Raw genomic sequence first — 13,597 nt, 5'->3', positions numbered from 1 at the left:
TTTGGAATTTAGTACTGGCGTGCCACGCTTAGCTCCTGGCGTGCCACGCCAGTGCATTTTTGTGGCATTTGCTCCCAAGTGGGATGCCAGTTTCACATGCTCAGCTTCTTGTTTGTCTTATTCCCATTTCTGATGCCCTTTTTCACATGAAATTCAGCACAACTCATCTCAAAGTAGTGTACCATAATATTCATCAAATAATGCATGAATTGTACTGATCAAATGAGATTTGTGCTCCTTTATGGCCTTCTTTATGCAAGAAAGAAGGGTAGATGATGTAAGTCATCACAACACCAAACTTAAGCTTTGCTTGTCCCAAGCAAATTAATGTGAGTAAACCTTTATATCTTAAGGCCTTGGCTTCGAATGATTGCAATACAACTAAGAGAAAATCTAAGTGCCTAACACATGTATGAATGTTTTAATTGTCATGGAAAGCTCTTGGATCCTTGAGGGTTCCCTCAGGTATAGGCTTTAGGGGTCCTTTCTATTGATTGTCACCTTGAAGTAGTTAAGGTTATTTTGTTTTCTTGACCATGACTCTAAGTGTTTTGTCTCAAGACAACCCTTTAATTAGGCTTTCAATTAGCACTCCCAAACCAGTTGGTTTTAGGGTACTGGGTGTTGAGACACCCCTAAGAATTTACTTGCCCAGGTCTCTTCTTGACACATCTTCACCACAAGCATCTACTAAGATCCTTAATTCATTTTGAGCTTATTAATGTGTCTTTTTTTATCCCAGTAGTTGATGCTCAGAGCCTTGGTCTTTATTGCTTATTACCTCTTGGTTCTATGGCTATTCAAGGAACACCCTTTAGTCTTCCCTTGTTATACTTTCTAGGACTAGTTGCTCCCCATGACTCAATTTCTTTTTAGTTCATCCAAGGTTCTACACATAGTTTCTTGTTTCTTAGTTTGTTTGATGATCCCTCTTGGCTTTGGTATCTCTTATTATTTTTGCATAACTCACAATAACTCTTATGGAGACAAGCTTTACTTTTATTTAAGTTGTAATGAAGACTTGAAATACATGGAATTTTCTTTCTTATAAAAAAAAGACTCATAAAGACTTCAAACAGGAATTAAAACTAAGCATCAAACATAAACTATCCTAGCATGATTATTCAAGAAGTAAATGAAGCAAAAGCTTAAATAGAATTCAGAAATTGGAAAGTGTCAACCATGGGACTCAACAACCTTGAGCAGCTTCATCTTTAGTTCATTGGCCCCTTCCCTTTGTCCTTCTTCTTGGGAGGGGATGAGCCACCTTCATCTGGCTTGGAGAAAACTTCCTGAGCTTTGGTATCCTTGGGCTTCCAAAATCCTAGCCTTCTCATGTAATTCCTATCATCTTCCTTATGTTTGGCTAGAATTTTCTATTGTCTTGCACTTAGCTCTTCTATCCCTTGCATGAAGGTTGGGTATCCTGGGTTTAGAGCGGCTACAGCGTTACACAAGTGATTCAGCTTTGCTTGTGTGTTGATGTCATACTGCCTCCTGGATATGGTCCTGGCATCATAGAGATGTCTGAATTCGGCCAAGTTCCTCTGTTGCCACTTGCTTTGCTCTCCTATTTTGTCTAGTGCGTTTCGTACCTCTCCCCAGTCAAATTGTTCTTGCTGCTCCTTCCTCACATGCTCCTAATTCTCTTGGAGTTGTTAAATGTTTTGGTTGACTTGGCTCCATTGTTATTGCTGAGCCTCCTTGAATTGGTTGACATCTTCCCTCAAGTGGTGTAGATTTCCCTTCATTTGGTGTACATCTCCTTGCAATTTTCCCAGTTGAATCCCTCTGGAAATTGTTGATATTGGTAGTGTGATGGTGGTTGAAGTGCTAGAAAGTGAGGTTGCTCTTCTGCTTCTCCCTCTTCTTGTTATTGTTGTGGTTCATGAGCATGAGCTCTTCGTATAATGCTGGAGAATGCCAACCTTGTGTTGTCACTGATGCTTTTCAGCACTTTGTTGATGTTGTTGGTGATCATCTCCCCCACGTCGATATTTTCTCCTCTCATGATGCTGTAGATGAGCACAGCTCTCTCCTTGGTCACCTCTAAAGTGTTGGGTGTGGGGATTAGGGACCTCCTCACAAATTCTAGCCACCCTCTAGCTTGGGAGCTCAAATCTCTTCTCTTCAATTGGTTGGATATCCCATCCTTGTCATTTATCCAATGCACATTCATCACACAGATTTCACTCAGAATCTCCTCAAACCCAGGGTCTTGCTGCTTCATTCTCTCTTCATAGCTCCGAGTGGAGCTTGTCTTCTTCACCATTAGCATTCTTTCTATGCTAGAGGGGCTATAGTCAATGGACTTCCCCCTTACATAGCTAATGTAGCCATATTGTTGCCCTGGTTGAGGTACTACATTGGCATAGAACTCCCTCACCAAGCTCTCCACTACTTTCCTTGGTGGGTTGCATAGAAGTAACCAACCCCTTTGTTCGATCTCAATGTTGATTTCAATGTGCTCATTCCTCCCTAGTTGAAACCTAACTTCTGGAATGATTTCCCTCTCACTCACCCAACCATAAAATTGATTTTGGTTGAATGTGGAGAGGAACTTGTAGTCATTAAAAGAGCTTGAGGATCTAGAGGTTGGTTCCTTGGTTCTTCTTTTCTTTGAAGCTGAGCTTTTTGGTGGTGCCAATAGGTTGGGAGAATGTAAAAAATGGGGGTTGAATGAAAGAAAGAGAGGGCAAAACAAGGTTTTGCTCTAACACCAAACTTAGGACTTGATTGTCCCAATCAAGAAAAAAAAAGAAAGAAGAAGGTAGGGGATAGTAGAAGATGAAAAGATAAGCGAAAGTGAGTGGTGTAGGGATTGTTGAAGTGGGAGAGGAGATGGGGAGTGAGGATTTTATAATGGTTGAATGATGTGGTTTGAAGGTGGGAAATAAAAGGGATTAAATGTTTTCCCACTTTGGGAAGTTGCGCCTAGCATGGGAAGAGGCGCCAACTCTTTTCTCACAGTGTCTTCTGCGTGTGTTGAGTTCCAAAGTGCAAGTACACTTTGACATCCTTGTTTTGTGAGTTGTTTACCATGTGGGCCCCATATCCTCTCCTGAAATTGAAACTGAACCCATTAGTAATGACAAAAGAACCCCTTCACATTCCTTCTCATCAAGAATAAATTGGATTGCAACTGATGGGTGTCCCTTGGGACACCAAACTAATTCTTTGGCATCTTAATAAATTGGTTTCATCATTGTGTATTTAAGGTGTTCATAAGAGTGGAATAACATCAATCTTTTTATTTTCTTTTGATCCCAACTCCTCCGAACTCATTAAATCACGTTTATGTTCTTACCCAAAGCATTAAGTGCTTTCAAATTGGGTGACTTGGGCTGCTATGTCATCATTGTTGGTGGCCACACCAAACTTAATCTCTGGGCTTACTCTTCAGAATCAACTGTTAATTGTTTGTAAGCCTAGATTAAGTGGGTGAGAGGCCACACCAAACTTAGCACTTTAGCTAGTTCTCAACCCATTCACTCATCCTTAGTTATGCATTCATCAAGTTGCAACTCCCAAATAGAAAGAAATGAGAGAGTGTAAAGAAAATCTAGTTATCAAAGCTAATATCAAACTCCCTAATCTATAATTGTAAACTAATCCTAATTAATGAAAATTAAACTATCTAAATCACGGAATTTAACTACTTCTAAGAAAAGCAATTAAATCAGAAGGATAAAGTGTTGGGGTGCCTCCCAACTAGCGCTTCTTTATTGTCATTAGCTTGACATTCCTTCATCTTTAGCTGAGCTTGTAGCTCACTCTCTACTCCTCCAAGGAGCCTCCCAGGTAGTGTTTGAGTCTATGGCTGATAAACCCATATTTTGTGCTTAGTTTGAGTGATTTATTCAATCCTTCACCCACTTATTCATATTAATTGCATGGTTTTACTTTCCCTTCCTTATTATGTGATGTATGTGAAAAACATGTTTCCTATACTTTAAAATTAATTATTTTAATTACCATTATTTCCACTCGATGCCATGATTAGTGTGTTGAGTAGTTTCAGATCTTTTAAGGCAGGAATGACTTAAAGGATGGAAAAGGAAACATACAAAAATGGAACGAAAGCGTAAAATGGAGTTTTGGAGAAACTGGCATCCACGCGATCGCATGGACGACGCGACCGCGTGCCAAGAGCGAAGAAGCAGTGACACGGCCGCATGACTGACGCGACCGCGCACCTAAAGAAGAACACCTATGACGCGGCTGCATGACTGACGCGACCGCGCGATAAGGAAAACTCTGGACGTGACCGCGTGACCCACACGGATGCGTGACAGAGGCCACGCACCAGAAATTGCAGAAAATGCTCATAGCGCATTCTGAAGTCCTTTTTGGCCCAAATCCAAGTCCAGAAGGCATAGACCAGAGGTTATGAAGTATGGGAATGCATCCATTCAAAGAGTCTCCAATTTTTAGTCACTTTCCATGATTTAGGTTTAGATGGAGAGAGGTTCTCTCCTCTCTCTTTAGGATTAGGATTTAGATTTAGGATTTTATTTGCTTTGAGGATTATCTTTTTATCAGGTTCAATATTCCTTTTTCATTACTTGCTTTTCAATTTAGTTTATGAATTCTTCTATGTTACAGATTACTCTTTCGAATTAATGTTATTTGAGGTATTTCAGTTAATATTGCTTTCTCTTATTTATGTTATTGATTATTCCCAATCTGAAGACATTTTTATTCCAGTAGATTTAATCCTTTCCCTTTTGGTCTTGGTTAAGAAATCAGTAACTCAGGAGTTATCTTAGCTCAACATAATTGATAACTGTTATCTTTGCTAATTGAACTGAACTTCAATAATCCCAACCTTTTCTTAGGAAATAAATAGGATTCGAAGGTCAAACTAATTAGTCCCTTGACTTTCTTTTGCTTTAGCAAAGGTTAACTAAGTGGAATTAAGATTCAACTTTCATTATTATTGATAAGAATAACTAAGTCTGGACTTCCAATTTCTCATACCTTGCCAAAGGGTTTGCTTTACAGTATTTATTTATTTTAATTGCCATTTAAATTATTTGCCATATTCATCCTTCATTCTCAAACCCCAATTTACAATCTTCATAACCAATAATAAGAACATACTTCCCTGCAGTTCCTTGAGAAGATGACCCGGGGTTTAAATACTTGGTTATCAATTTTAAAGGGGTTTGTTACTTGTGACAACCAAAACGTTTGCACGAAGGGATTTCTGTTGGTTTAGAATCTATATCTATAACGTGACTATCCTTATAAAATTCTTTACTAGAAAAAATTCTAACGTCAAAATGGCGCCGTTGCCGGGAAATTGCAAACGTGTGCCTTATTATTGGTTAATGTAAATATTTTTCAAAAAAAAATATTTTTCTTTTACTTTTGTTTATTTGTTTCTCCTTTTTCCCCTTTTTTCTGATAACTACTATGAATTCTCACCCCTTTCGCTTTGAGTTTGGTTCTAACTTTGTTGAAGAAAATAGAAACCACAGCAGGAATATGCATCAAGGTTAGACCAATCAAGGATGGATGGAGCCAAGAGGACAATAGGAATATGCATCAAGGTCAGACCAATCAAGGATGGATGGAGCCAAGAGGAACTAATCAACCCTTTAGGCAACAACACCCTCCAAGATATCATGGACAACGACCATTCTACAATGCATACCCAGTTGAAAGATTTGGTGGACCGCCTAGTAGCTACCAACAAGCCCCACCCTGTGCTCAGAGACCATCCTCTCGACATAACTTCGAACCACCACACTCACAAGCTTCTGTTCACCATTCACTACCACAGGATCCTTATCCACCCCAACGCCAATCCAATTACTCCCAAGAACCACCACTCCCTTATGCACCATGTCCATATCCATCAAGCCAAGAATCACAGGTTCGCTTCAAGGAATCAGTAAACCAGTTCAATGTAACCCTTCATCAACTGGAGCAAGCAATAAATCAGTTATCTTTCAGACATTCAGACACTCGACAGACTCCCATGGCTTCATGTGGAGAATTTAATGAAGAATGCAGCATGAAGAAGACACTAGAGACTCCAGTGGACAGCATAGAGCATAACTTCGTACTGGAACAAGTAGAGGACGCTGTCATTGTAGAAGAAGAAGAGTTGGTTGAAGATTTAGGAGATGCCGAACCACCACCTGAATCCAGAGTTGTGGAGAATTCCGTCAAGGATGTTACAATTGATGCTAAAGAGGATGTTGCGCAGCCCCCAATGCAGATATCTTATGAAGAACTAGACGGAATTACCCAAGACACATGTTTCCTTGATGATGATGATCACCAGTCAAGTCCTCCTAGTGATGAACTTGCATCTGCAAGTGAATTCTTTGAAACAGAAGAATCCTCCCCAAGTGAATACGAAGATGATGCAGAGGTTGACTTTTCTCAACCTCCTAATTATGACTCAAGTGATGAGGAAGACATAGAAGACTTTGACTAGGACATGGCTGGAATGGAAAAGGTTTGCAAGGAAGTGGAGGAATTCACAGAAGACCACAAGGGAGTAGAGCTTGCAAAACCACTGGAAACACTGACCCCAAGGCCACTACCACTCAACACAAACTTCAAGTGGATAAAATCCTTGACCTTTATCTTCAATTTTCTACTTGAATATGGTTTGCTTGAGACAGATGGCCAGCTTAGAGCTCTCTGCGGCTTTAAGAGAAAAAGGGAAATGACTCCCACTCAGCGATGGTATGCAAGATTCAGTGAGGTTTCACACTTCAATTTGAGGTGCAGGAATTGGTGTCAAGCTCAATCTAAAGGATCTCGGAAGCTGTTTGGTCATTGCAGTGAGAATTCGGATTACTCCTCACCCGACTGGAACAATATAGATCAAGACAAAGACAGGTGTAGAAGAAAAGTTTGGGATCTTGGAGTCTATTATGACATTCAACACTCTGGGAGCCTGCAAGCCTGTTTGAACTCACACAAGGGCTTTACGTACTTTGTTTGGGACCCCGGAGGATGCTGGCATTCCAAACACTGGTGGAGATTTCTGGACGAATTCAAGCACAAGCCACCATAACAGGAAGCTCATCCAATGTCCAACTTAAGGACTTTAACTAAAAGTGCTAGGTGGGAGACAACCCACCATGGTAAGATCGTTCCTGTTTCCATTTTATTTCGTTTTTGTTTATTTTATATTGTTTTATTTCTATTGAACTTGGATGCCATTCATAACATTTGCATTTAGCACTGCATATTGCATAATTATATACCTGCATACAAAAAAAAAGAGAGAGAGAAAAAGGGCGTGCGACGCGACCGCATCGATCATGCGATCGCGTCAGTTGCGACAAGACACCTCCCACGCGTCCGCGTCACTCACGCGGCTGTGTGACCTGGAAATCGGCGTAAAGATCCAACGCCCAGAAAGTTGGGCTGGAATCGTGTGGCCATTGTGCGTTTCGCACAAAATAAACCACGCGGTCGCGTCCCTGACGTGACCGCATCAATCGCACACAACCAATCCCACGCGACAGCGTGAGCGACGTGATTGCGTCGCATGGATTGCACAAGAACCAACATGGAGACAGAGAGTTGCACTGACATGACGTTGGAATCGTGCGTTTAGCACAATTTCAAGCCGACGCTGGAATCGTGCGTTTAGCACAATTTCAAGCGACGCGATCGCATGCCTCAGGCGATCGCGTCATCCCCTCTTATATTCGTTCCATACGATCGCGCGACCCACGCGATCGCGTAAACTCGCATTTCACCCCGGCCATGCGACTGTGTGCCCCACACGATCGCGTAGATTCAAATTTACTAACGCCCCAGTCACGCGAACCCTACCCATTCGCGTCACCCCCACAAACCCCTCTCCTCCCTCTCTTCTTCTCCGATCACACCACCACCACCTAGCCACCATCACCGAACCACCGCCGCCCCCGTCGACCACCATGAACCTACCGCCATGCCACCTTTCTCGAAGCCCCTGCCCCCAACCAGCAGCCACCGCCGCCGCGCCACCCTCCTCCGCCGCGCCTGACGCCACCACCACCATTCCCCAGCCACCTCTCTGCCTCAATCTCCTTCATTAGCCTTCCAGGTTCCGCAGAACACCACTCTTCTATCATTCTTAGTTAATTCCATAGTTTTTCTGTTTATGTTCATCATTAGGCTAGTTAGATATGCATGTTGATGTGGATTCTAGGTTGTTAGGTAGCCTAGGATGTGGTTAGTGGATTTAGGCCTGATAATTACGCTGTTCGTGTTTCTTGCTTTATGATTTTCGCAATTCTGATGTTTATATGATGTTGCTATTGTTCATATGATGTACTCTCTTATTTCCTGCTGCTTTTTACATTGCCTTTTTCATGTTCATACTCCTTATATGTGATTGCTGCTATGTTTTAATTTTTATATGAATTGTTTTGTTGCTGTTTATTTTCTGGGATAATCCACTTTTAGCCGGAATGCTGCCCAAATTTCTGTAAAATATTTCCATTCTTGTCTTGGTTTTGGCATTTTCAACTGTGCTTTCCTTAGATTCCCCCAAACCAATTCATGAATGCCAGGGAACGCATTCTTATTCTCTTTGATCTCCTGGTTCATAAATTGCATTTTTGATGTTTGATTCCAATTTTTGCTATTTCTATATCTATCTGAATCAACATCCCCCTGTTTTCCTTGTTTGGTTATGAGTTACCTGTAGCTTCTAATTATGAATGCTTGTTAGCTAGAAACTTATCCTTATGCCACTTACCTCAACCCATTTTTCACTAACTCACTAATTTTAACTCCCTAAACTCTTTTTCAATTCTAACCAAACTAACCTTTTAAAACATCTCTTCTGATTTTTCACTTTCTTTTAACCTTCTAACCATGGCATACTGATAATTTTTCCTGATTAACATGCCTTCTATTACATTTTGGATTGTCAATTCTTCCTTTCGTACTTTTAACTCCTATACAATCCTTAATGCACATTTACTTAACTCATTTTCCTCATTCTATTTCTCCTTTGCCACTATGTGCTTATTTTATTCTTTGCCTACCTGTTTTCCTATTCCTATTATATCCTTGATTTCTGTCTTTCAGGATGTCTGACACCCAACGAAAGGGAAAAGGAAAGGCAACTACGGGCAAACGGAAAAGAGGTGAATCCTCTATGTCTCTCATGGGACTTCTACATGATGACTCCTGGCGGGACAAGCACTTTACTACGCAGGAGAAAGCTGACCAACTCCTCCCTGCCAATGATCCAATTAAGTTTGCAAACCGATACTGTGAGCTAAAGTTTCCTAAGTTTGCTACCTCCAGAAACCTGTACCTGGAGAGGACTTTGAAAATCCCAGAAGAACTACAGCAGTACACCTCCGATCAGATCAAACAGAGAGGCTGGTTCTTCTTAGAGCAAAACTTGACTGAGGTAAATGCTTCCTGGGTAAGAGGGTTTTATTGCAATTACTTCAAGACTTCCCTAGATGTCGTGCACCTCAGAGGGAAACAGATACTGGTCACTGAAGAGGTCATTGAGGATATTCTGCACCTTCCACCAAAGTCCGATCAGCCTGACGGTTACCACAAGGCTGAGGAGGACATGCACTTCATGAGGTTTGATTGGGATGCTGTCAAGGCTAGGATAGCCCTTGACCCGACTGTTCCATGGGAATTGGGTCAGGACACCACCATGCCTAAGGAAATCAAGCGGATTTACTTAAATGATGAGGCTCGGCTATGGCATCAGTTCCTGAGCATCTTTATTATGCCTAATACCCATGAGACTGTGATACCTGCTGCCATGATCACCCTCCTCTGGTGTGTGATGGAGGGTAAGGACTTGTACCTACCATGATTCATCCGGCACTATATGGCTAGGGTACATATCCGAAGCACCCTCCCCTTCCCTTATCTGGTTACCCAACTAGGCCGTCAGGCTGACGTGCCTTAGGAGGACGCTGATGAGAGGCCACCTGCTGCGGAGTGCAGGAAGATTATTCCTTACAGCAGGAACTTTCTGGCCTTGGGCTACAGACCTGATTTCCTTACTCCTTCAGATGAGACAGCCACACCTTCAGCTGCCACCTCTTCTTCCACTGCAGCACCTACCCCGCCCACTGCACCTCCACCTACTTCAGAGCCAGTTTATCACCTAGTGCATCGCTTGTTTCAGCAGCTAGACAGGATGGAGCACCGCAACCGGCAATGGTATGAGAAATCTGAGCATCACAGCCGGTGACGCTATGAGCACCTGAAGCTATTGATATGATCTGGCAGCGACATCTCCTCCGAGCCTGACACACCATCAGTGCCATCTGAGGAGGAGGCGGATGAGCACGAGGAGGAGACCCATCCATAGAGAGAGGTTGCGCAGGCAGGCTCAGAGCAGACTGCACCCCAGCAGGAGGACCCACCTCAGATTCAGGCTGCAGACTCCGAGATCCCCATTCAGTCAGCACTTCCTCTGCAGCAGGCAGATCCTCAGACCACCACCATAGAGACTCCGACTACCCATCCTTCTGGAGATGACACTCCTTCACACCCAGCTTGAGTGAGCATCGAGGACGATGCTATTATTTAAGTGTGGGGAGGTTGCCATCTCTGACATATCTGTATTTTGGTGAACCACTACAAACTCTCTCTTATTTTGTTCATTTTCTGTATTTTTGCATATTTTTCTCTTTTTACTTTTTATTGTACTTTTTTTATTTTGCACTTTGAGCTATATGTATACTATTTTGGATATTTTAGCTTGATTTGCACATTAGTTTACTAGTTATATTTTAAGTGGATTAATTAGTATAGTTTACCCTTTTTAGTATATGATAGTTGACTTGATTGAAAATAAAAAAGAAGTAAGCTAGAGACCTCAACAGAAACAATCCACACACCTTGTATATATAGCATTACATGTTAGTTAGTTAACAACATTTCATCAAGGAGAAACACTAAAACCTTAAAGGCCACCCAAAACAATTTTTTTATGAGAATAATGGGAATTTTTAACTAAACCTGCATGACATATATGAATGATATATGATTTTTGAGTTAGAGAACACGCAGCCTGTGAATTTTGAGCTTCATTGTATGGTTACATTCAAACCATAAATCTCATTCCTGTGTGTTTGCTCTTCTTTTTATTTTTCTGATGTTCTTTACTTTGCTTTAATCTATATGTCCAGTATAGATACATACCAAGATAGGATTGAGGCCAATTTTTTTATTAAAACTCACTTATCCCAAATAAAGCCTACCTTTTATGCCATCCTTGTTAGCCCCCTTGAGTTTTTAAATCTCCCTTGTTTTATAATCACATTACTAGCCTTAAGCAGAAAAACAGATTAAAAATCCCAAGTTGAATCCTTGGTTACCTTAAGATAGAAATTGTGTAATTGTTTAAGTGTGGAAAAACTTTATGGGAACATGGATGATAGAAACAAAGGTAGAAAAGTTGAAAAGAATAAAGATGTTTTGGGAAACATGCTCATGTGAAATTAAAATAATTAATTACCATGTGCATTTAAAAAAAATGCAAATTAAAGCAAGTGCACATGGAGCAAAAATTAAAACTAATGCATGAGCATGTAACATAAAAAGTGGGAAATATGAGAAAATAGGTAAAGAAGCTTTGCTTTATAAAATATGTATGTTAGGTGAGATCTTAGACTAATCAAGGATTCACTTAATTAGCTCACTTGGTCTTATACATATACCCTTACCTTTACCTTGGCCCCATTACAACCTTAAAAAGACCTCATGATCTTTGTATGTCTATATTTTATGATTGTTGATTGGTTAGATGAAGAACAAAGTTATAGAAAGTAAGGATAAAAAGAAGAATAGAGTGATTAACCCAATAAACATTGAGTGATTAGAGAGTAAACACAAAATCCAGTGAGGGTTCAATAACTCATCAACATATATCTATGCTTAATTTGTTAATTGTCTTGCAAGTTTATGAAATATTTTTCTTCCCATCTCAAGTGTAAAAGTGGTTTAACATTATCTAAGGTTGGCTATGTATATATGATTCCTTGAGAATGTGAATTGATTTAACTACATGTATGCTTTATATATGAGTGAATAAAATTAGGATTGCATGACTCATTTAGGTAGTTGCATTTAGATTATATTGCATTGCATAGCATTCCACCACTTCAACCTTACTTTTTACCTTGGATATAGCATGAGAACATGCTATTTTTTAAGTGTGGGGAGGTTGATAAACCCATATTTTGTGATATATTTTGTGCTTAGTTTGAGTGATTTATTCAATCCATCACCCACTTATTCATATTAATTGCATGGTTTTACTTTCCCTTCCTTATTATGTGATGTATGTGAAAAACATGTTTCTTATACTTTAAAATTAATTATTTTAATTACCTTTATTTCCATTCGATGCCATGATTAGTGTGTTGAGTAGTTTCAGATCTTCTAAGGCATGAATGACTTAAAGGATGGAAAAGGAAACATACAAAAATGGAAGGAAAGCATAAAACGGAGTTTTGGAGAAACTAGCATCCACGCGATCGCATGGACGACGCGACTGCGTGCCAAGAGCAAAGAAGCAGCGACGCGGCCGCATGACTGACGCGACCGCGCACCTAAAGAAGAACACCTATGACGCGGCCGCATGACTGATGCGACCGCGCGATAAGGAAAACTCCGGACGCGATCGCGTGACCCACACGGACGCGTGACAGAGGCCACGCACCAAAAATTGCAGAAAATGCTCATAGCGAATTCTGAAGTCCTTTTTGGCCCAAATCCAAGTCCAGAAGGCATAGACCAGAGGTTATGAAGTCTGGGAATGCATCCATTCAAAGAGTCTCCAATTTTTAGTCACTTTCCATAATTTAGGTTTAGATGGAGAGAGGTTCTCTCCTCTCTCTTTGGGACTAGGATTTAGATTTAGGATTTTATTTGCTTTGAGGATTATCTTTTTATCAGGTTCAATATTCCTTTTTCATTACTTGCTTTTCAATTTAGTTTATGAATTTTTCTATGTTACAAATTACTCTTTCGAATTAATGTTATTTGAGGTATTTCAGTTAATATTGCTTTCTCTTATTTATGTTATTGATTATTCCCAATCTGAAGACATTTTTATTCCAGTAGATTTAACCTTTTCCCTTTTGGTCTTGGTTAAGAAATCAGTAACTCAGGAGTTATCTTAGCTCAACATAATTGATAACTGTTATCTTTGCTAATTGAACTGAATTTCAATAATCCCAAGCTTTTCTTAGGAAATAAATAGGATTCGAAGGTCAAACTAATTAGTCCCTTGACTTTCCTTTGCTTTAGCAAAGGTTAACTAAATGGAATTAAGATTTAACTTTCATTATTATTGATAAGAATAACTAAGTCTGGACTTCCAATTTCTCATACCTTGCCAAAGGGTTTGCTTTACAGTATTTATTTATTTTAATTTCCATTTAAATTATTTGCCATATTCATCCTTCATTCTCAAACCCCAATTTACAATCTCTATAACCAATAATAAGAACATACTTCCCTGCAGTTCCTTAAGAAGACGACCCGGGGTTTAAATACTCGGTTATCAATTTTAAAGGGGTTTGTTACTTGTGACAACCAAAACGTTTGCACGAAGGGATTTCTGTTGGTTTAGAATCTA

This window comes from Arachis duranensis, chromosome 9 (genome assembly GCF_000817695.3).
Source record: "Arachis duranensis cultivar V14167 chromosome 9, aradu.V14167.gnm2.J7QH, whole genome shotgun sequence".
NCBI classification, from domain to species: Eukaryota; Viridiplantae; Streptophyta; class Magnoliopsida; order Fabales; family Fabaceae; genus Arachis; species Arachis duranensis.
Note: the sequence above shows the minus strand (reverse complement) of the source record.